At 36.8% G+C, this 25,000-nt stretch overlaps 1 protein-coding gene across 1 annotated transcript in view; it reads right to left on the bottom strand.

Annotated features, from left to right (window-relative positions):
- The window catches only part of LOC130247145 (solute carrier family 45 member 4), a 78,989-nt gene extending 57,263 nt beyond the window's left edge, over positions 1-21,726 (bottom strand). Inside the window, exons 1-2 of the mRNA XM_056480342.1 lie at positions 21,606-21,726; positions 12,135-12,230 (exon numbers count right to left, since the gene is read on the bottom strand). The gene's annotated coding sequence lies outside the window, so the exon portion shown is untranslated. The remainder of the gene's footprint in view (positions 1-12,134; positions 12,231-21,605) is intronic.
- Between the last annotated feature and the right edge of the window lie 3,274 nt (positions 21,727-25,000).

Here is a 25,000-nt window from a genome sequence, read left to right as displayed (position 1 = left end):
TGATGCCCTTATGTCACATCTACAGCAGCATGTACACTTCATACAGCACAGACAAACACAACACTAAGTTTGGATTACTGGCCACTTACAGATATATTCAAGATCCCAGCCGCTTTTTCCAAATTCAACTTTATTCCTTCGACATTTTTACATGTATTTGATATATTATTGGGCGTCACGCTGGCACAGTGGGCAGCACAATCGCTGGTGTTCTCCCTGTGTTGGCGTGGGTTTCCTCCGGGTGCTCTGGTTACCCCCACACTTCAAACACCAGCGCTGTAGGGGAATTGATCGACTAAATTGGCCGTAGTGTATGTGTGTGAATGAGAGTGTATGGGTGTTTCCCATTGATGGGTTGCAGCTGGAAGGGCATCCGCTGCTTAAAACGTGCTGGATAAATTGGCGGTTCATTCCGCTGTGGCGACCCCTGATTAATAAAGGGACTAAACTGGAAAGAAAACGAATGAATATCATTCAGGGGCAGCACGGTGGCTCAGTGGTTAGCACTGTGGCCTCACAGCAAGAAGGTCGCTGATTTGAGTCCCGGCTGGGTCATTTCTGTGTGGAGTTTGCATGTTCTCTCCGTGTTGGTGTGGGTTTCCTCTGGGTGCTCCGGTTTCCCCCACAGTCCAAACACATGCGCTATAGGGGAATTGATTAACTAAATTGGCCGTAGTGTAGGAGTGTGTGTGTGAATGAGTGTGTATGGGTGTTTCCCAGAGCTGGATTGTGGCTGGAAGGGCATCCGCTGTGTAAAACATATGCTGGAATAGTTGGCGGTTCCTTCCGCTGTGGTGAACTTTGAAATACAGGCTAAGCCAAAGGAAAATGAATGAATGAATGGTATATTATTCATATTTATGTGCTGTAACAGATTTAAAATTATTATATTATCAGAAATATTTGTGATGTCTGCTTGAATCTCAAATGAAAACGGAGAACGCCTCGAAGCTTTGACGCTGTACTGAGATCAGCACAGTCATTCATATTTAATATTTTAATCATATTTATATGGGGAGCTTCAAAAAGCACAAAGGATTGATTTCAAACTTTTATCCGTTCAATAAAGGCTGTGTTGACAAATTATAGAGAAGATTTGCATGTAATTTACATACAGAATCTACTACAATGAAAAGAATGTGTAAAAACCTGTTTATTATGCGGCTCTCTGGAATACTTGATTCTGATTGGTCAATCACAACATTCCATTCCAAGGTATGTTATTCTCAGATAACAACTGCTAACTACTGTAATAACACAGGCTCAATACTACCAATCATCTCGAGGATTGGTGAATATATTTCTATCGGTGTTGGGCAAGCTACTTGGAATAATGTAGGGAGCTAAGTTATTAGCTACTAGAGATGCGCGGATCAGCTGAAATGACACCCGAATCCGCAGCTTCATACTAATCATCCACCCGCCCGCACATATAGTTTTATCCAACCCAGGCTCATTCTGAGAACGTAGTCCCGTGGACGTTTCTGGAAACCGCGAAATACGTAGCCGGGGGTACGTATGGCTGCATTTAATTTTTTTTTTAAGCGAACGCTGCGGGGCGGTGTGACGCATTTCCTTTCGGCTCCGTATGGAGGGCTTTTCCTGCCGCAACCAGTTTGTCCGGTTAGCTCTTCGTGTAAGTCGGCAGACTCGAGGCGCAGAGAGGGGCTGACCACGACGACGACGACCGGGTTCGAGTCCGGGGAAGAGCGGTTTCAAAAAAAAAAAATAAAGCGAACAAGTTCATCACAGGGTGAGAATGTGGTCAAAATCCGAAAACGTGGTAAAAATCAGACGAGGGCTTTTCTTTTTCTGGATGGCTTTTGTGAACCACCGTTGGTTGGGTTTAGGGAAGGAGGTGGTCAGCCGATTGGCCGGTCGCACGGTCAATCATTTTGTTAACCAGGCAGACAGGCAGAAGGTCGTTCGACAGCAACCTCTGGCGGGTTTACGCGAGAACGGCGCGGGCGCTAAAAGGCGCTCGCGAGAGACGTACGAGATGCAGAAAAAGCACACACAGCGGCCTCTCGCGGATTCGCGAAAACAAAAACTGCAAAAATACGTGTCTCCCGGGACGCATTTCGCGGTCTCTAGAAACGTCCACGGGACTACGTTCTCAGAATGAGCCTGAGTTGGTTTTATCTGATATATGTATCCGCACCCGACCCACACCAGATCGTAACTTTAATGATTTAATTCTTTAATCTGCGCATCTCTGATAGTAAAATAATACGTTAATATTAAACGTTTTTAAACAGATATAACTCCGATCATCAAATCCCACATTATATGCAAATTTAACTTACATTGACTAAAGCTTCAGAAACACCATATTTTATTTAATTAATATTATTATTTACAAGCTTTACATCTTATTTGCCATTTAAAATTATTTTATAAGCAGTCTGTAGAGCATCATTACAGCGCACAATGTGATTACATTTATTATAGGTTAAATTAAACCTCTATTTTTGTTGTACAAATCCATGCAAGACATCATTTACAACAGTAAAGGGTTTCAATTCATTTGTGTATAGCATACTTTCCCAAAAACAAAACAATGTGCTGTTGGAAATGAACAAAACGCTCTGTTTTTCCATTTTTAATCTTCTCTTTTCACAGAGATAGGCTACAGGTGCATGCTGCGTCTCTGATATTCATATACAGAAATAATCGAATGCAAAAAAACACTATATATTCCTCATTTAATAAATATTTAAATACAATTAATCTTTGTTAAAGCTACAAATGTTTTCATTTCTTAGGTCTGAATGCTTCGAATTCACTTTAAAAAGCATATAAAAATCACAAAACACAGATATCTTTCTCTCACTGTGGTTAAACTTTGCAATAACTCCATAAATCACATCTTGCTATTGGCTATTGCGGATGAGATGTCGATGTTGAAAGACATTGTGCAGCTATCTAAAGCGACAGAAACCTAAAAATTCACTAAAAAACACTAGCAAATTTAGAAAGGTAACAAATTTAGTGCCTTTTCTTTGGACTACAACAACTCTGAGTAAGTTTAAGAAGGAAAAACAAACAAAAAGATAATCGATTATTACTCCACACATCAGTATCTATGAGAGCTTTCCTGACAGATGGACACAAACTGCAGAGCAAACACTGAGATCTGTCTGCATCTCTGTCAGTGTTACTGCTGTTCTTGTGTCAAAGCCAAATCAAACTTTCTCCACATGACTATAAACTCACCTGGAGACACTATCAGCACATAGACACAGAGAAAAGAGGAGACGGCAACACATAAACACAATAGCATAAAATAGAGGAGCGGTCGCTTACAATAATAAAGAGCCTAGTGGCAACCAATCAGAACATCCGAATGTACAGCAAAAACAAGCTCTAGCCGAACGAACTGCTCAGACCAGTCTTTAGTATGAGGTAGTCTCTCATTTCAGTCACAGAAAGGTAGATTGGTCTGCTTGGAATCTAAAAAGAAATGACGCCATGGCTAATTGCTAGTTGACCAAACTAGAGCTTGAGTTTCTGGAAGAGCCTTGGAATGCATGGTTCTTTGTTTTGATGTGTGATGTAATTTAATTGAGATACCAAGACAGGGAGAGAGAATTTAAAGTAGCTCCTCCTCCTTTTAAAAAATAGCCAATAGCATTTTTGTTCATATTAAAGCTTGGCCAGCTGCATCTGACTCATGACAGCCACAGCCTATAATGAAACAGGGTTAGGAAATGCTTCACGTACTAGAGAACATTTCATTGGTCAGAAGATTCCATGTCAAGTTGGGTAAAATCAGCTTAAGTGAGAAACTGCAAATTTTGAATGCTTACAGTATATTCTTTTGGCCCCAGAACACCCTAGCAACAAGTAGCAATATTCTAAATTTCCCTGGCAACTAACCACAACATTTTAAAATGCATTAGCAACACGTAGCAACATTCTAAAATCCTCTAGCAACCAACAGCAACATTTTAAAACCCCCTAGCAACCAACAGCAAAATTCTGAAATGGCCTAGCAACAAGTAGCAAATTTTAAAAACCCACTAGCAACAATCAGCAACATTCTCAAATCCCTTAGCAACCAAAAATGACTCTAATGTTCTCTAGGAACTAAATGCAACATTCTGAAATCTCCTAGCAACCAAAAGCAACACTCTCAAATCTCCTAGCAACCAAAAACATTCTGAAATGCCCTAGCAACAAGCAATTTTTCTAAATCTTATAGCAACAATCAGAAACATTCCAAAATCCCCTAGCAACCAAAAATATGATTCTAATAATCTCTAGCAACTAAATGCAACATTCTAATATCCCCTAGCAATAAGTAAAAAAAATCTAAAATTCTCAAGCAACAAGTAAAAACTGTAAGGTCCTCTAACAACCAACAGCAAAATTATAAAATTCCATAGCAACCAACAACAACAACATTCTAAAATCCCCTAGCAATAAGTTTAAATAAAAAATCTAAAATGACCTAGCAACAAGTAAAAAAAAAAAAATCTAAAATCCTCTAGCAATCAACGGCAACATTATAAAATCTCATAGCAACCAACAACAACATTCTAAAATCCCGTAGCAACAAGTAAAAAAAAAAAATCCTCTAGCAACCAACAGCAACCTTTAAAATCCCCTAGCAACAAGTAAAAATTGTATAATCCACTAACAATCAACAGCAACATTATAAAACCCCATAGCAACCAACAACATTCTAAAATCCTATAGCAACCAACAACAACAACATTCTAAAATTCCGTAGAAACACGTAAAAAAAAAAAAAAAAAAAAAAAAAATCCCCTAGCAACCAACAGCAACATTCTAAAATCCCCTAGCAACCAACTGCAACATTCTAAAATCCCCTAGCAACCAACTGCAACATTCTAAAAATCCTATCAGAACATCCTAGCAACCACATAATTTGCATAACCTCACTGCTGCTTATTTTGTTTTGAAAATGTGTTTACCTTATTCAAATGTCACGGCTGTTAATGTGCATAATGAGCAAAATGCTACTTTTAAAGTTAACATTTAATTTATAAAAGGTGACACAGCGGCTCAGTGGTTAGCACTGTGGCCTCACAGCAAGAAGGTCGCTGGTTCAAGTCCCAGCAGGGCCAGTTGGCGTTTCTGTGTGGAGTTTGCATGTTCTCCCCGTATTGGCGTGGGTTTCCTCCGGGTGCTCCAGTTTCCCCCACAGTCCAAACACATGCACTATAGGGGAATTGATCAACTAAATTGGCCGTAGTGTATGAGTGTGTTTGAAAGTTTGTAAGTGTTTCCCAGTACTGGGTTGCAGCTGGAGGGCATCCGCTGTGTAAAACATATGCTGAAATAGTTAGTGGTTCATACCGCTGTGGCGACCCCTGATGAATAAAGGGACTAAACCTAAGGAAAATGAATGAATGAATGAAATGAATGAATGAATACTTTCTATTATTAACAGCTCAATCAAAAGTGAGCACAGACGAAGCAGGATTGTTTCTAATGAGTGACAGCATCACAAACTTAACGACACAAAAATGACAATTTATGTCCAATAAAAATATCTTCTTGGCTTGTAAAACCAGTTATCCAAGCGGAGAGGAAACACGAACACAAAGACACCACTAATGAAACTAATAAAACAGGCCCTGTGAGAGGAACAACATTGCTAAATCAATCAGAGAGCATGCAGAGCTTCCTGAAGTGTCAAGAAAACGTCACATTCCTTGGATTTTGCAGACAACATATAAATTAATCTGCAGGCTTTCTCAGACAGACAAACTCTGGATTAAAGTTTCATTTAAGGGTGGTTTAAACATTAGCAATAAAATGCATTCAGTACTTTAAAGAGGGTCTATAATGCAAAAAGCACTTTTATAAGGGGTTTAAACATGAGTGTGTGTCAGCAGTGTGTGAATATATCCAGCTTCTAATGGTAAACATGTATTAATAGTATTATTTATAATCAGACTTGATCAAAACAGTCTGCAGAAACACTTTGATTGACATTCTCCATTTGAACGTGTCATCAGAGCCCCGCCCACTAGTGTGCATCTCTCCCTCATTAGCATAGGACGTTAGTCTTGTTTTTGAATCTGCCACTATGCTGACACACATGCATTCGTAGCTCCGCCCTCTTCTGAAAAGAGCACAATCTCATTTGAATTTAAAGCGACAGTCACCAAAACACCACACAATTAGGATCAAAGCCTAAAAGGGTCAGTTTCAGAGAGTTAGAAAACATTATTAGTGTGGTATTTTGAGCTGAAACTTCACACACACACACATACACACACACACACACACACACACACACACACTCTAGAGACATCAGAGACTTATTTTAGATCTTGTAAAAAGGAGTATAATAGGGTCTCCTTTAACGCAGCACCTTTAAAAGCCCCCTGTGAGTCTGTGCTGTCCTTCAGTGTGACATACAGGTTTGTATATGCTGTGTTTAACTGTGACCTGAGCTGAAGAGAAGGACAAATGAAAGGCTTTTAAATGCTTTAACGTCTAAGGAGTTGAAACGTTCTCTGGGGAATCTCAGCAGATTGGTTGGTGTAACATCTGTGTCCGTCACCTCTATTATCACCTCACGACCGGCGCACGGAGAAATAGGAGGAGAGGTTAAGAAAAGGAAACATAATAATAGAGCGAGGACTATAACTGCACTGAAGGAAAGTCATACTCTTGTAAACATCATAGAAAATACACTGAAAAACCAGACGCTATCTATAAGCAACGCTATTTGATTAAATTTGTTCAGTCTCATTCATACAGTAAATTTTAGTACGATTTGCTACTAAACATCGTAGAAAATACACTGGATAAAATAAATAAATAAATAAATAAATTAATTAATTAATTTAAAAAAATAATCGAACACTACCGATAAGTAACACTTTTTGATTTAGTGGCTAATTAGTATGCATTTGTAGAATCTCATTCATACATTTTAGTGTGATTTGCTCCTCCCCCAATGACAGTTGAGTTTAGGGGCGGGGTTTTGTTGCCACGCCTCCTTTTAAAAATCATACATTTTCGCATGACTGAACTCGTAATAAATTGGATGAATTAACCACTACACTGACAACTATAGTTGTGTTTGCTCATGTCACGAGATCAAATCTGATACAGTTAAGAAATAATTTGAGCTTTATTTGTTTTATTTTATATGATCAGTGTTGCTGTTTTTAAACATATTAGTTTTTACTTTTTATTTAAGTTTTAATTTCTTATAATATTGGCTAATAATATTGAACTTAGCACGTTTTACATTTTATTCCAGCTAAACTAAAATAAATAAAACTTACTCCGATGGATGGACAGACGGACGGACGGATGGACGGATAGATGGATAGATAGACAGACAGACGGGAAGGTAGATTGACAGATCAATAGATAGAATGACAGATGGATAGACTGACAGACAGAGAGACAGACAAATGGACAGACAAAATAACAGACGGATAGATTGACTGACTGATAGATCTACAGATGGATAGACTGAAAGAACAACAGACAGCTAGACAGACAGAACGACAGAGGGGAAGATTGACAGATGGATGGACTAAAAGACAAATGGATAGACTGACAGACAGACAGACAGACAGATGGACAGAACGACAGAACGACAGACGGGAAGGTAGATTGACAGATCAATAGATAGAACAACAGATGGATAGACAGACAGACAGACAGATACACAGACAGACAGACAGACGGGAAGGTAGATTGACAGATCAATAGATAGAACAACAGATGGATAGACAGACAGACAGACAGATACACAGACAGACAGACAGACGGGAAGGTAGATTGACAGATCAATAGATAGAACAACAGATGGATAGACAGACAGACAGACAGATACACAGACAGACAGACAGACGGGAAGGTAGATTGACAGATCAATAGATAGAACAACAGATGGATAGACAGACAGACAGACAGACAGACAGATAGACAGACAGACGGGAAGGTAGATTGACAGATCAATAAAGAGAATGACAGATGGATAGACAGACAGACAGACAGATACACAGACAGACAGACAGACGGGAAGGTAGATTGACAGATCAATAGATAGAACAACAGATGGATAGACAGACAGACAGACAGATACACAGACAGACAGACAGACGGGAAGGTAGATTGACAGATCAATAGATAGAACAACAGATGGATAGACAGACAGACAGACAGACAGACAGATAGACAGACAGACGGGAAGGTAGATTGACAGATCAATAAAGAGAATGACAGATGGATAGACAGACAGACAGACAGACAGACAGATAGACAGACAGACGGGAAGGTAGATTGACAGATCAATAAAGAGAATGACAGATGGATAGACGGACAGACAGATCGACTGACCGATAGGTCGACGGATGGATGGATGGATGGATGGACGGATGGATGGATGGATGGAAGGACGGATAGATGGATAGATCTATCTACAGACAGACGGGAAGGTAGATTGACAGATCAATAGATAGATCGACAAATGGATAGACTGACAGACAGAGACAGACAGACGGACAGACAGATCGACTGACTTATAGATCGACAGATGGATAGACTGAAAGTAAGATGGACAGACTGGCAGACAGACGGATAGACGAATAGACAGACAGATAGATGGATAGATAGTGGGATAGACAGACAGACAGACAGAAAGATATAACATAATAACATATAAGATATAACATAATAACATATTGCACTTAAAAGACTTCAAAATAAGAGTATTTTAAAGATAATAAATATGAAAATGTGTATTTTTATAAATCTTCTGTACTTATACAGACAGGTAGAGAACACGTACAGCTGAACTCAGAATTAGTAGCCCTCCTGTTCAATTTTAATCATATTTTATTTCTGATTATTGCCGAGAACTCATTTCCAATCATAATAGTTTTAATAACTCATTTCTAATAACTGATTTATTTTCTCTGTGTCATGATGACAGTAAATAATATTAGACTAGATATTCTTCAAAACACTACTATACAGCTTAAAGTGACATTTAAAGGCTTAACTAGGTTAATTAGGGTAAACTGCTTTTATTCTAGCCAAAATAAACCAAATAAGACCTTCTCCAGAAGAAAGAATATTATAGGAAATACTGTGAAAATGTCTTTTTTTGTTTTGTTGTTCAGGGCCACATATTGTGTCTAGTATGACTCTGTTAAAAATGTGATCTATTTTTCCACTGTATGGTGCCTCATTGAGCAGCGCTGTAATACTAGAGCATGTGAGGATGAAACCGCAGAGCTTCAGAGCGTCACTCCTGGAGTGAAAAGTTCCCAGTGTTGAGAGGCTTTTACTAAATAAAGATCTTACGCAACAGTCACCCAAGCACTGCGCTACTGTCCTTACTGTCCAGAAAGCAAGAACACACTGCATTCATCATTACAGGCTTACAGAAACACAATTGACAAGCTTTTGAAGAAAGGTTATACATGCTGCCTGGACTCTGCTGACTTATACTTTTATTTTAATAAGTTTAAAAAAATGCCAAAATAAATATGTATTGGTTTAGTTTGATCTTCAGAACAAATATATAAAGAAATATATATAAATATAAGATTCCATTAGTGCCAAAAATTACTCGACTGCTTTATGCAACACATTTGTGTACAGTATTTCTAAAATCACTGCCTTAACTGTTTAGATAAATTAGTATATTTTGGTGTGCAAAGTCTAAAAAAGAAATCACTGGGTTGTTGTAACTAAATGTTGGGTCAAATTTGGACAAAACGACCCATTGGGTTAAAAAGTGTCCTTTAAACAACACATAATTCAAAAATAAACAAATAAATGCTCAATACGTATTTTTGTACATTGCATTTCATAGCATTCTAATGTTTGATTGTTAAACAAGTTTTTAATGAGCTATAATAGTGGGTTGTTGAAACCGAATGTTGGGTCAAATTTGGACAAAACCACACATTGGGTTAAAAAGTGTCATTTAAACATTCAAAACTAAATAACTAAAATGTTTAATACACATTTTTGTACATTATATTTTGTCTTTTGACGGTTAAACAAGTTTTTAATGAGCTAATTAGGAGAATTATGTCCGTTAACAGTTACATACTGATGACATACTGTAATAAGTCTGAGATTCCATTAGTGTCAAAAATAAGTCGACTGCATTATGCAACACAATTGTGTATTATTTAAAATCACTGCCTTAACTGTTTAGATAAATTAGTATATTTTGGAGTGCAAAGTCTAAAAACAAATAACTGGGTTGTTGTAACTGAATGTTGGGTCAAATTTGGACAAAACGACCCATTGTGTTAAAAAGTGTCCTTTAAACAATACATATTACAAAAATAAATAAATAAATGTTCAATACGTATTTTTGTACATTGCATTTCATAGCATTCTAATGATCCGTTTTGTCTTTAGATTGTTAAACATGTTTTTAATGAGCTAACTGGAAGGATTATTTTCGTTAACAGTTATTTATTGACAATATAATAAATATGAGATTTCTTTAGTGCCAGAAATAAGTCGACACGTTTGTGTATTTTTAAATTCATTGCCTTACTTGTTAAGATAAATGAGTATATCTTGGTGTGCAAAGTCTATAAATAAAATAGTGGGTTGTTGAAACGGAATGTTGGGTCAAATTTGGACAAAACCACACATTGGGTTAAAAATTTTCATTTAAACAATGCATAATTCAACACAATTTTGTACATTACATTTTGTCTTTTGACGGTTAAACAAGTTTTTAATGAGCTAATTAGGGGAATTATGTTTGTTAACAGTTACATACTGATGACATACTGTAATAAGTAGGAGATTCCATTAGTGTCAAAAATAAGCCGACTGCATTATGCAACACAATTGTGTATTATTTAAAATCATTGCCTTACTTGTTAAGATAAATTAGTGTATCCTGGTGTGCAAAGTCTAAAAATAAAATACTCGGTTGTTGTAAATAAATGTTGGGTCCAATTTGGGACAAAACCACCCATTTGGGGGAGGGGGGGGAGGGCTAATGTCATTTAAAATTAATTTAAAAAAATAAACTCAACATTTTTAGTGTTGTGTGTGCTTACTTTACTTCATTTTATTTATTAATGGTTGTTTAAAAAAAAATTATAAAATAAATACATACATACATACATACATACATACATACATACATACATACATATATATATATATATGGCATTCTGTTCATGCCAAAAACCATCAACACATTTGTCCACATCTTGCTATTGTTTTATTTGTGGTGTTCATTCATCTCAGTTTCATTGATTTCTGCTTTCGGTGAATTTCACAGATATCTTACCATCTTTCTAAAGCTTACGGCAAAGATTACGGCAAAAATGTTGTGCCAAAAAGGCAAAACCTAAGAACTACACATTCTATCCATCTGGATAAGCAAAACTGAAAACATAATGGAGCATGATAACTGAAGTTATTAACAGCAGACAGACATATTGCACAGAAAAGAAAAACAATTTTAGAAAACTTTAATTTTTGTCACAAATGAAACCCCATACACTTTTCTTTTTTTATTATTGGAACTAATGTTGACAAAGATTTAGCATCTATGAAACTTTTCCATTGCACAAAAGATTCTTCATTTTAACATGTTATTTCTGACTTTTTTTTGCTCGTCTCGGAAATGTTTCTTGATTTAAGATGTTTTAGATATTTAGATATACTCAAAGTTTGTGTGTTTGCAGTATAGATCTGCGGTCTAGATGAAGAAGTGAACAGACTGAGTAAATAAACTCCTAATCTCAGATTTATAAAACATGTTATAAGAACAACGCAGAAGACTAATCTCCCGATGAAGACCTCATTACATTTGTCCAGTGTAGTATCATGCAAACATAAGTCAATGTTTCGTGTATCTGCTAACTACTTTTTTAAATAGTTTGCAGGTTAACTCCTCGATAACTGAAGCTTTATTAAAACACTGAGTTTAATGCTGGTTTTGACAGGGACAGATCAGACAGAAACATCTTTTGCTGCATTGCAGTCGAGTACGATTATGAAATAAAATAAATAAATGTGGAGCGGCTCCCTCCAACAGCACAAATACAGCAACGTGCACTTTTCACGTCTTATTTTAGGAAAACACAATATCAGCATCAAGAGGCGAGCAATTATCAGCAGAAAAGCTGTGTGTGACTCACCAAAAGGCCTTGAAAGCTTCATAAATATCCAGTCGGACTGCATACGAGCGCAGCGACGTGTCTTCTGTCTACACACACACACACGCGGCTGAGAACCTGCAGAGAGGACCAGACAGGGGTCAGTCAAACATATAGAGGCTGCAGCAAACTAACACACACACACACATAAAAAAAACACGACACACACAAGACATATGCGCACACAAACACACTTTCTCTTTCTCACACACACACACACACACACACACACACACACACACACACACACACACACACACACACACACACACACACACACAAGCTCACAAAAACATGCTTTCACCGACACACACACACACACACACACAAACAAAACACTCTCCCTCACACACACACGCGCACACACACACACACAATTTCATAAAAACATGCTCACACACACACACACACAAAACAAACAAAACACTCTCTCTCACACACACACAATCTCATAAAAACATGATTTCACACACACACACACACACACACACAAAACAAACAAAACACTCTCTCACACACACACACACACACACACACACACACACACACACAATCTCATAAAAACATGATTTCACACACACAAACAAACAAAACACTCTCTCACACACACACACACACGCACACAACACATGCTGCACATAAAAACACAACGCACACAAACACACTTTCCCTCTCTCTCACACACACACACACACACACACACACGCGTACGTACACACACACACACACACACACACACACACACACACACACACGCTTTCACATACACAAACACACACAAAACACTCTCTCTCACACACACACACAAACACACACACACACACACACACACACACACACACAAACAACACCCCCTTTCACACACACACACACACACACACATAAAAACAAACACACAAACACAAAACGCACACAAACACACACACAAAAACATATGCACACAAACACACTCCACATGCACAAAATCTCACCCACACAAAAACACACAAACACACACATAAATAAAAATCACACACAAACACACAATCTCATAAAACATGCTCACACGCACACACACACACATGAAGACACACTCTCTCTCTCTCTCTCAGACATGCACACACTCACACAAACACACACTCACACAAACGTTCACAAAACACAAACACACACACACACACACACACACACACATAAAAACAAACACACAAACACAAAACGCACACAAACACACACACAAAAACATATGCACACAAACACACTCCACATGCACAAAATCTCACCCACACAAAAACACACAAACACACACATAAATAAAAATCACACACAAACACACAATCTCATAAAACATGCTCACACGCACACACACACACATGAAGACACACTCTCTCTCTCTCTCTCAGACATGCACACACTCACACAAACACACACTCACACAAACGTTCACAAAACACAAACACACACACACACACACACACACACAAAAACACAAACAAACACTCTCACACACACACACAAAACAAAAACACACATAAACATACACGCACAATCACATGTACACACATAAATATATAAACATACAAAACACACTCTCTTTTTCTCTTTCACACACACACACACACACACACACTTGAATAGCATGCAGCCGAGGGTCACTTCACATGCATTTCAAAGCATTCTGAATGAGACGAGTGTAAACTGCTCACAAAGAAACCGTCATAAAGCTCCTCAAACAGAGACAGCCTCGTCAGCCCAGTCTGAGCTCAACACCGGCCTTCATATCATATTTACATATTCAAATAAACAGATGCAAAAGCGGCAACCCCATCAAAAGAAGCGCTTTCCATCAGAGCACAATTTAACTCGCTGTTTTGGGAGTGTGTGTGAGCATAAACCCCAGAAAAACAGCTCATTTCTGTGTTTGATTGCATGATTTTAAATGAACAAGCTCACATTATTATTATTTGAATATTAATTTATTCAACAAAAGCAACGCATCTAAAGGGATTCAGATGGATAATGTTGAAAACCATGTTTAAAGCATGGTATTACCATGGTAAAATACATCATATTTCAGATTTTTGAACATGACAGCAGATATTTCTCCTGAAAATCACAGGTAAAGAAAGAGTTTGTGCGATGTAAAGTGAACAGATTGGGGTAAATTTGGCTTTATACTCGCACATTCAGACTTTCTCCTTAATAATATCCTTTCAGCTTTGCAAATTTTAAATAGGGAAATTACATAATCAGCCAATGACTATCAAAGCACAGTCAATTAAATAGTGCTAATGTTGTTTTGAAGTCACACTTGCATGTGATTTCACTCCGAATACTCATAGTAGCGTGGTAAACAATACCAGGAGCGTGTCACAAGTCATCACTTTGATAAAAAATGAACGAATGTGCAAATATAAAACCAACTTTACCTCAATAATGTTGTTTCCAAAGGGATTCAGATGAAAAAACATGTTTAAAGCATGGTATTACCATAGTAAAATCCCTTATATTTCATATTTTTAAAGAAGGATGCCAGATATTTCTCCTCAAATTCAGGGTAAAACAGGGAGTTTGTGCAATAGAGATTCAGATGAAATAGGGATTCAGATGTTCATAAACATGTTTAAAGAATGGTATTACCATGGTAAAGTCCATCAAATTTAATATTTATAAACATGACAGCCGATATTTCTCCTCAAATTCAGGGTATAAGAGGGAGTTTGTGCAATAGAGTGCAGTAAAGTGAACAGATTGGGGTAAAGTTGGCTTTATATTCACACATTCAGACTTTCTCCTTAATAATATCCTTTCAGCTTTGCAAATTTTAAATAGGGAAATTACATAATCAGCCAATGATTATCAAAGTACAGTCAATTAAATAGTGCTAATGTTGATTTGAAGTCATACTTGCATGTGATTCACTCCGAATACTCATAATAGCGTGGTAAACAATACCAGGAGCGTGTCACAAGTCGTCACTTTGATAAAAAATGACCGAAAGTGCAAATATAAAACCAACTTTACCTCAATAATGTTGTTTCTAAAGGGATTCAGATGGAAAAACATGTTTAAAGCATGGTATTACCATAGTAAAATGCATTATATTTCATATTTTTAAAGAAGGATGCCAGATATTTCTCCTCAAATTCAGGGTAAAACAGGGAGTTTGTGCAATAAAGTGCAGTAAAGTGAACAGATTGGGGTAAAGTTGGCTTTATATTCGCACATTCAGACTTTCTACTTAATAATATCCTTTTAGTTTTGCAAATTTTAAATAGGGAAATTACATAATCAGCCAATGACTATCAAAGTACAGTCAATTAAATAGTGCTAATGTTGTTTTGAAGTCACACTTGCATGTGATTTGACTCCGAATACTCATAGTAGCGTGGTAAACAATACCAGGAGCGTGTCACAAGTCGTCACTTTGATCAAAAATTGAACGAATGTGCAAATATAAAAACCAACTTTACCTCAATAATGTTGTTTCTAATGGAATTCAGATGGAAAAACATGTTTAAAGCATGGTATTACCATAGTAAAGTCCATCAAATTTTATATTTTTAAACATGACAGCCGATATTTCTCCTCAAATTCAGGGTAAAACAGGGAGTTTGTGCAATAAAGTGCAGAAAAGTGAACAGATTGGGGTAAAGTTGGCTTTATATTCACACATTCAGACTTTCTCCTTAATAATATCCTTTCAGAAATGTATTTTTTGCAAATTCTAAATAGGGAAATTACATAATCAGCCAATGACTATCAAAGCACAGTCAATTAAATAGTGCTAATGTTGATTTGAAGTCATACTTGCATGTGATTCACTCCGAATACTCATAATAGCGTGGTAAACAATACCAGGAGCGTGTCACAAGTCGTCACTTTGATAAAAAATGACCGAAAGTGCAAATATAAAACCAACTTTACCTCAATAATGTTGTTTCTTAAGGGATTCAGATGGAAAAAACATGTTTAAAGCATGGTATTACCATAGTAAAATGCATTATATTTCATATTTTTAAAGAAGGATGCCAGATATTTCTCCTCAAATTCAGGGTAAAACAGGGAGTTTGTGCAATAAAGTGCAGTAAAGTGAACAGATTGGGGTAAAGTTGGCTTTATATTCGCACATTCAGACTTTCTACTTAATAATATCCTTTCAGTTTTGCAAATTTTAAATAGGGAAATTACATAATCAGCCAATGACTATCAAAGCACAGTCAATTAAATAGTGCTAATGTTGTTGAAGTCATACTTGCATGTGATTTCACTCCGAATACTCACAGTAGCGTGGTAAACAATACCAGGAGCGTTTCACAAGTTGTCACTTTGATCAAAAATTGACCTTTACCTCAATAATGTTGTTTCTAATGGAATTCAGATGGAAAAACATGTTTAAAGCATTGTATTACCATGGTAAAATCCATCATATTTCATATTTTTAAAGGAGGATGCCAGATATTTCACCCCAAATTCAGGGTAAAACAGGGAGTTTGTGCAATAAAGTGCAGTAAAGTGAACAGATTGGGGTAAAGTTGGTTTTATATTCACACATTCAGACTTTCTCCTACTTATATTATTTCAGAAAGGAATTTTTTGCAAATTTTAAATAGGGAAATTACATAATCAGCCAATGACTATCAAAGTACAGTCAATTAAATAGTGCTAATGTTGTTTTGAAGTCACACTTGCATGTGATTTGACTCCGAATACTCATAGTAGCGTGGTAAACAATACCAGGAGCGTGTCACAAGTCGTCACTTTGATCAAAAATTGAACGAATGTGCAAATATAAAAACCAACTTTACCTCAATAATGTTGTTTCTAATGGAATTCAGATGGAAAAACATGTTTAAAGCATGGTATTACCATAGTAAAGTCCATCAAATTTTATATTTTTAAACATGACAGCCGATATTTCTCCTCAAATTCAGGGTAAAACAGGGAGTTTGTGCAATAAAGTGCAGAAAAGTGAACAGATTGGGGTAAAGTTGGCTTTATATTCACACATTCAGACTTTCTCCTTAATAATATCCTTTCAGAAATGTATTTTTTGCAAATTCTAAATAGGGAAATTACATAATCAGCCAATGACTATCAAAGCACAGTCAATTAAATAGTGCTAATGTTGATTTGAAGTCATACTTGCATGTGATTCACTCCGAATACCAGTGGTGGGAGTAACGAATTACAACTACTCACGTTACTGTAATTAAGTACATTTTTGGGGTAATTGTACTTTCATGAGTATATTTTTAAGTCAGTAATTTTACTTGTACTTGAGTACAAATTAAGCTGAATAATGTAATTCGTTACTTTTAAAATCACAATTCGTTACAGAGTACTGTAAATAAATGAATATTTTAACCACTGACTTCGGTAGCCAATAAAAAAAGCTCATCTTAACGGACCAATGAAAAGCCTGGTACATTATTTGAGCCGAAAAACAAGCTGCAGATTTACGTGAGCTGAGCAGTGATGGTATTGTTACGAAGTTATTGTTCTACACATGGAGATTCAAGACACCAACCGTTCTGCGGTTTCTGATGGTTTGTTTCGCGCTATTAGATTAATAGCAAAGTTTCTCCAAAACTTGTAAGTGAAGTGATATTAAAGTTTAACGTTTAAACCAGGGCTATTCAATTGGTGAACTTGGCCCGCGAGGCAATTTGTTCCGGCCCTCCAAATAGTGTGACCAAGACATCAAAAACAAAATTTGTTGTTCAGTCGAAAAACGGCTGCTTTATTTAGGAAGTGACATGCGTCGTTCAGCACGAGCTGCATTTGAAGGCTGCGCAGACAGAGCCTGATTCACCTGACAAAAAAAGCAAGTGGCGCGAGCAGCCGAAAACATTTGGATAATTTATTAATTACGGTTAATTCATCGTAAAGGCTTCTCGGCGCCGCGTTTCTGTCGCACGGAAAAAACCTGCAGCAACTAAAAGTTATGCTACCTGTGCGCTAGTTTAAAGATCCGAGTTTAAACCAAGGCTAATATTTACGCACACTGGATTAACTATAGCAGCGGGCCGTTCACATATCGTGTCTTTTCCGCACACAAGTTCGTTATATAAGAACATTTGCCTATATGCGCATGCAAGCGGACCTCACACCTTCCAGACACACCGATTAGAAAACGTTTCACACCGTAGCGTGGCTTTCAGTGCAATGTAAACAAAAGATATGTTAATCGAATTATTGCAAATTATTAAAATGATTATGTATGTCTGAACGCAGATGATAACAACAGTTTACTTGAATACTGACCTAATATAAAGCTTAAACTTACATTAGACGTGATAACCGTGAAACCATTATTCTCAAGAATCGTACAAACAAAATCTACAATTGTTGCATCCATAATTGTTATGCAGTTCACATAACATATGAATGTACACATGTATGAATGTAGAAGAAGCCTACTTAAGCAATGCACTGCTTTTGTTGTGCTTTAAAATACAGCATTTGATTGTTTTCCTATTGTACAATGCACTAAATGATATTTCAAAATACAATATATTAACATTTTAATGTTGAAAAAGTTAATGTGGGTGTCTTAAAGAGCAAAAATAGTATACAGCATCTTATATGCTGTTGTGTAATCACTCATATTGCAAGTAATATCTCTCCGGCCCCTCATTTGGGATGCTTTTCATGAACTGTCCCCCATGACAAACTAATTGAATAGCCCTGATTTAAACTTTGCCTCAAGTTGGAAAAGGCGTTGTCGACGTTTGCTGCATTTTTTCTTAATCATATCGTCTTTTGATCATATGAGATAAAAGAGGCATCATTTGAAACTGTATAGAATCTATTTTTATTTGTGTATATTGCTAATGTGTATTGTAAAATGTGTTTTAGTGTCTGGATCTTGTCTGATTCAGCAATTACGGATCAATAAATACCACCAGCAAAAAAGTAATTTGTACTCTGAGTACTTTTTTTAAAGAGTAATTTGTACTTTTACTCAAGCACTTTTTAACCCCAGTACTTTTACTTGTAATTGAGTATAATTTTAGCAATGTAACAGTACTTGTAATTGAGTACAAATTTGTTGTACTCTTACCACCACTGCCGAATACTCATAATAGCGTGGTAAACAATACCAGGAGCGTGTCACAAGTCGTCACTTTGATAAAAAATGACCGAAAGTGCAAATATAAAACCAACTTTACCTCAATAATGTTGTTTCTTAAGGGATTCAGATGGAAAAAACATGTTTAAAGCATGGTATTACCATAGTAAAATGCATCATATTTCATATTTTTAAAGAAGGATGCCAGATATTTCTCCTCAAATTCAGGGTAAAACAGGGAGTTTGTGCAATAAAGTGCAGTAAAGTGAACAGATTGGGGTAAAGTTGGCTTTATATTCGCACATTCAGACTTTCTCCTACTAATATCATTTCAGAAAGGAATTTTTTGCAAATTCTAAATAGGGAAATTACATAATCAGCCAATGATTATCAAAGTACAGTCAATTAAATAGTGCTAATGTTGTTTTGAAGTCACACTTGCATGTGATTTCACACCGAATACTCATAGTAGCATTATAAACAATATAGGGAGCGTCACAAGTCATCACTTTGATAAAAAATGAACGAATGTGCAAATATAAAACCAACTTTACCTCAATAATGTTGTTTCTAATGGAATTCAGGTGGAAAAACATGTTTAAAGCATGGTATTACCATAGTAAAGTCCATCAGATTTCATATTTTTAAAGAAGGATGCCAGATATTTCTCCTCAAATTCAGGGTAAAACAGGGAGTTTGTGCAATAGAGATTCAGACGAAATAGAGATTCAGATGGATAGTATTCATAAACATGGTATTACCATGGTAAAGTCCATGATATTTTATATTTTTAAACATGACAGCCGATATTTCTCCTGAAAATCAGAGTAAAAGAGGGAGTTTGTGCAATAGAGTGCAGTAAAGCGTAGAGATTGGGGTAAAGTTGGCTTTATATATTTGCACATTCAGACTTTCTTCTTAATAATATCATTTCAGAAAGGAATTCTTTGCAAATTCTAAATAGGGAAATTACATAATCAGCCAATGACTATCAAAGCACAGTCAATTAAATAGTGCTAATGTTGTTTTGAAGTCACACTTGCATGTGATATATGCTTTGAGCATTCACACCGAATACTCAAAGTAGCGTGGTAAACAATACCAGGAGCATCACATGTCATCTCTTTGTTCAAAATTAAACAAATGCGCAAATATAAAAACCAACTTTACCTCAATAATGTTGTTTCTAAAGGGATTCAGATGGAAAAAGCATGGTATTACCATGGTAAAAATCAATCATATTTAATTTTTATAGAGGATGCTAGACATTTCTCTTGAAAATCATGGTAAAAGAGGGAGTCTGTGCTGTAAAGTGCACTGGACAGCTAAACGCACACAGTTGTGTAACAGACATCCATCTCTGCCCACCAGCAGCTTCACATTTAGACACTGACCTCAAGAAACCACAAGAGTTTAAATCTGGAGCTATATAAAAACCACTGTCATCCTCATAAGATCTATTACAAACAACTTATGGATCATTCAGGAACTGTCAACATCATCGACGGTAGCTGCACCAGCAAGAAAGCACTAACATTTAATAATAGCCATGTAGCATTGAGGTAAATGGTTTTATATTCGCACATTTCAGACTTTCTCAATAATATCATTTAAGAAAAATATTAGAAAATTCTAAATGCGGAAATCATGTTAACACCCAATGGCTAAAGTACAACATTGTTCACAGGCATTTAAATACTACTAATGTTGTTTAGAAGTCATACTTAATGCGTTTATATTCAAATTAGCACGGTAAACAATATAGGGACCCTTAAATGAACGAACTTTCCCTCAATGTTATGGATCATACATGAACTGTCAACATAATTTAAGGTAAAGTTGGTTTTATATTCGCATATTTGTTCATTTTAATACTGTTTACCATGCTAATTTGAATATTGGGCTTTGAATTTTCATTTAAATACGACTTTAAAACAACATTAGCACTATTTAATTGACTATACTTCGATACTTGTACTTCGATATTCATCCGCTGCTGATATTAATATGATTACCCCATTTAGAATTTGCAAATAACACTTTTCTGAAATTATATTATTAAGGAGAACGTCCAAATGTACGATTATAAGGCCGAATTTACCTCACTGTCAACATCATATGCACCAGCACAAGAAACCACTAACATTTAATAACCTCCATGTAGCTTTATTACAGCATGAAGCTGCTAATGGAAGGTAGCGCATCCCATTGGAAGAAGCGCGAAGACGCAAATCAAAGATGATACCGCAGTGATAAGGTGACCAATCAGCTGCTGACATCAGTGCAGATGAATGATGACGAATCAGATGTGAAGGATGACAGCGCGCACACATCAATCAGCAGATCAAACGAGCCGCCGCCGAGTAACTCTACAATGTATCGAATGTAAACAGACTCACCCTGACGTCACCGCGCGCTGCTGTTTGTGTGTTTATTTCTGTCTGTCAGAGCGGTTGTTGTCGTGTTGTGCTGCTGCTCTGCTCGGGTTCTGCTCTTCAGCCGCGGTTATAATGCGCCTTTAAAGGCAGGATCTGTCTGACAGACGAGAGCTGCTTCCGCCGACGGATATGGAGCGTAATTTGCATACGTGGGCGGGGGTTGGAATTTAAAGGTACGGCATCAGCAACCACCTGACTGCTGGACTCCAGTGATGTGAAGATGTGAATGGGATGTATGCGCGCTTTTGTACAAATTATAGCTACTAAGAGAGCTAGATGGTACAATTCATTCAAAAATATGCAATCATTGCATATATATATATATATATATATATATATATATATATATATATATATATATATATAGGTTATAGCATTTTTATTGAAATAAAGTGGAAATTAAACATTAATATGAATAGAAAAATATATGCAAAAGCTCATTAAACACTAAAAATGACAAAATGATTAAATCTGAAATGATATTCAAACTGAAAAATAAGAAATTAAGTCTTATAAAAATGTTTACATTCTTATAAACAATTAAAATGTTTTTGTTTATGAAGATTAAGCCGAAATAAAATGTAAAATATAATATCAGAACTTTGGCTTACAAATTTTGTATAAATTGATATAACAAATTAAAATATGTTTTGTAATTAAAAACGTAACATTAAATTCATTCATTTTTTTTTTGGCTCAGTCCCTTTATTAATCAGGGGTCGCTGAATGAACCGCCAACTTATTTAGCATATGTTTTATGCAGCGGATGCCCTTCCAGCCACAACCCAATACTGGGAAAACACCAATACACTCATGCATTCACACACTCATACACACCAATTTAGCTTACCCAATTCACAACTCTACACAGAAACGTCAACTGACCCAGCCGGGGCTCGAACCAGCAATCTTCTTGCTTGGAGGCGATCATGCCACGCACTGCGCCACCGTGACATCCATAACATTAAATATTATACCAAAATGAAACATAATATTAATATGAGTAATTAATTAGTAAGTAATTAGTAATTAAGAAATATTAATATTTAACAAAATAACAAAAATACTACAAATAAAATATAAACATTTACAATTACAATAGGCGACACGGTGGCTCAGTGGTTAGCAGTGTCGCCTCACAGCAAGAAGGTCACTGGATCGAGTCCTGGCTGGGTCATTTGGCATTTTTATGTGGAGTTTGTATGTTCTCTCCATGCAAACTAAATTTGCCGTGTGTATGAGTCTGTGTGTGAATGTGAGTGTGTGTTTCCCAGTACTGGGTTGCAGCTGGAAGGGAATCCGCTGTGTAAAACATATGCTGGATATGTTGGCGGTCCATTCCGCTGTGGTGACCCCTGATGAATAAAGGGACTAAGCTGAAGGAAAATGAATGAATAATTATTGTAAAATCCAAAGACTAATTAAAGAATAGCTAGAATAAATAATACTGAAATAATATATGTATACATTTCAAATATAATGCAAAAATGTTCATTATATTATTCGTTCTACACTACACTGTAAAAATATTGGTTAGTTAACAGTTTCCATGTGTGTTCTGTTTATTTACGGTTGTGAATTGCATTATGGGATGTTGATCTCTGATCTGACGACTTTTTATTTATTTATTTTTTTAGGGGTTTTCACCTTTATTGATAGGACAGTGAAGAGGAACAGGAACGTGTGGGGAGCAGAGATGGGGAAGGGATCGGCAAAGGATCTCGAGCCGGGAATCGAACTCGGGTCGCCGTGAGCACCTTGGTGCTACAGTATGTGTCGACGCACTAACCCCTAGGCTATTGGCGCCGACAGATCTGACGACTTTTGATGCTGAAAATTCAACTCTGCAGTTTAATAAAGTGACTTTTATAGACATTTTAGTAGCTTGAAATAATATAATGTAAAATAAATAACACTGTACTAAATAAAATAAATAACAAGTGTACTAGCAGTTTATTACAAGGTGTTTGTAGCGTAATATTCAACACCAACCCAGACTATATAGCATTGCAAACTATTACAAATGTTTATAAAACTCACTTTTAACTTTTCAAGGTTACAAGTTGTTGGGAGAAAGATCAAGCTCCCATAATGCAATTCAAAAGCATTAAGTGTAGTTCATTCATAAACTAATTTCGAGAGGAGCACATGCTTTTGATTTGTTAGCAGCTTGTCCCGCATTAGCTAATGCATGATCCACCTATCAGACGATTCCTAAATCACATAAATAACCAGAGTATCTTACCTTAGCCATCTTCGTCTTGAAGAATCCCCCCTTCCACCCCTACTCCTCCCCTTTCCTTGACTGGGCAGCACGGAGGCCCTGTGGTTAGCACAGTCGCCTCACAGTAAGACTGTCACTAGCTCAAGTCTTTACCTGGGCAAGTTGACATTTCTGTGTGGAGTTTACATGTTCTTCCAGTGTTTGCGTGGGTTTTCCCCAGGCTCTCCAGTTTCCTCCTACAGACCTAAAAACATGTAACATAAGTAAATTGACTAAACCAAATTGACATCAGGGCGATGCAGTGGCGCAGTAGGTAGTGCTGTCACCTTACAGCAAGAAGGTCGCTGGTTCGAGCCTCGGCTCAGTTGGCGTTTCTGTGTGAAGTTTGCATGTTCTCCCTGCATTCGCGTGGGTTTCCTCCGGGTGCTCCGGTTTCCCCCACCCTTCAAAGACATGCAGTACAGGTGAATTGGGTAGGCTAAATTATCCGTAGTGAATGAGTGTGTGTGGATGTTGCGGCTGGAAGGGCATCCACTGCGTAAAAACGTGCTGGATAAGTTGGCGGTTCATTCCGCTGTGGCAAACCCCGGATCAATAAAGGGACTAAGCCGAAAAATGAATGATTGACATCATAGACGAGCGATTAATTCAGCAATATTCTCTCTATTGTTATTCATAATTTGCATTCAACATTATCAAGCAGGGGAGTTCTCGAGACCTACCTGAGCTCAAACTCCCCTCTCTCCCTGCAAATGGAGGGATCTAATATAATGCCAAACACGCTTTATATAAACCATCAGCTAAGGGTCAACTCTTGAAATAAATAAATGGTGCAAAAACATGAATCACAAAATACAGAAAACTTTAAGGATACCTAATTTAAGGATATTTTTTTTACAGTGTATACATACTACTATGGTTATTCGTGTGAGGTCACACAGAGCAGAATATTTAACACTCATGATCAATATTCTGCCTTCAGGAAAACTCTGTCCTAGTTTCCTCTGGTGGGCTGGTGGGCTTGACCCGTGTGTAGGGCCCATCGGCTGTGAACTGCTGTGGGTTTTCAGTCAAACACAGGATGTAATAATAAAGATGATGATCAAAAATAATCAATATCATTCCCCATTAC

This window comes from Danio aesculapii, chromosome 19 (assembly GCF_903798145.1).
Source record: "Danio aesculapii chromosome 19, fDanAes4.1, whole genome shotgun sequence".
In the NCBI taxonomy this organism is placed as follows: domain Eukaryota; kingdom Metazoa; phylum Chordata; class Actinopteri; order Cypriniformes; family Danionidae; genus Danio; species Danio aesculapii.
The sequence above is the reverse complement of the archived record's forward strand: the minus strand, read 5'-3'. Positions and strand labels throughout refer to the sequence as shown.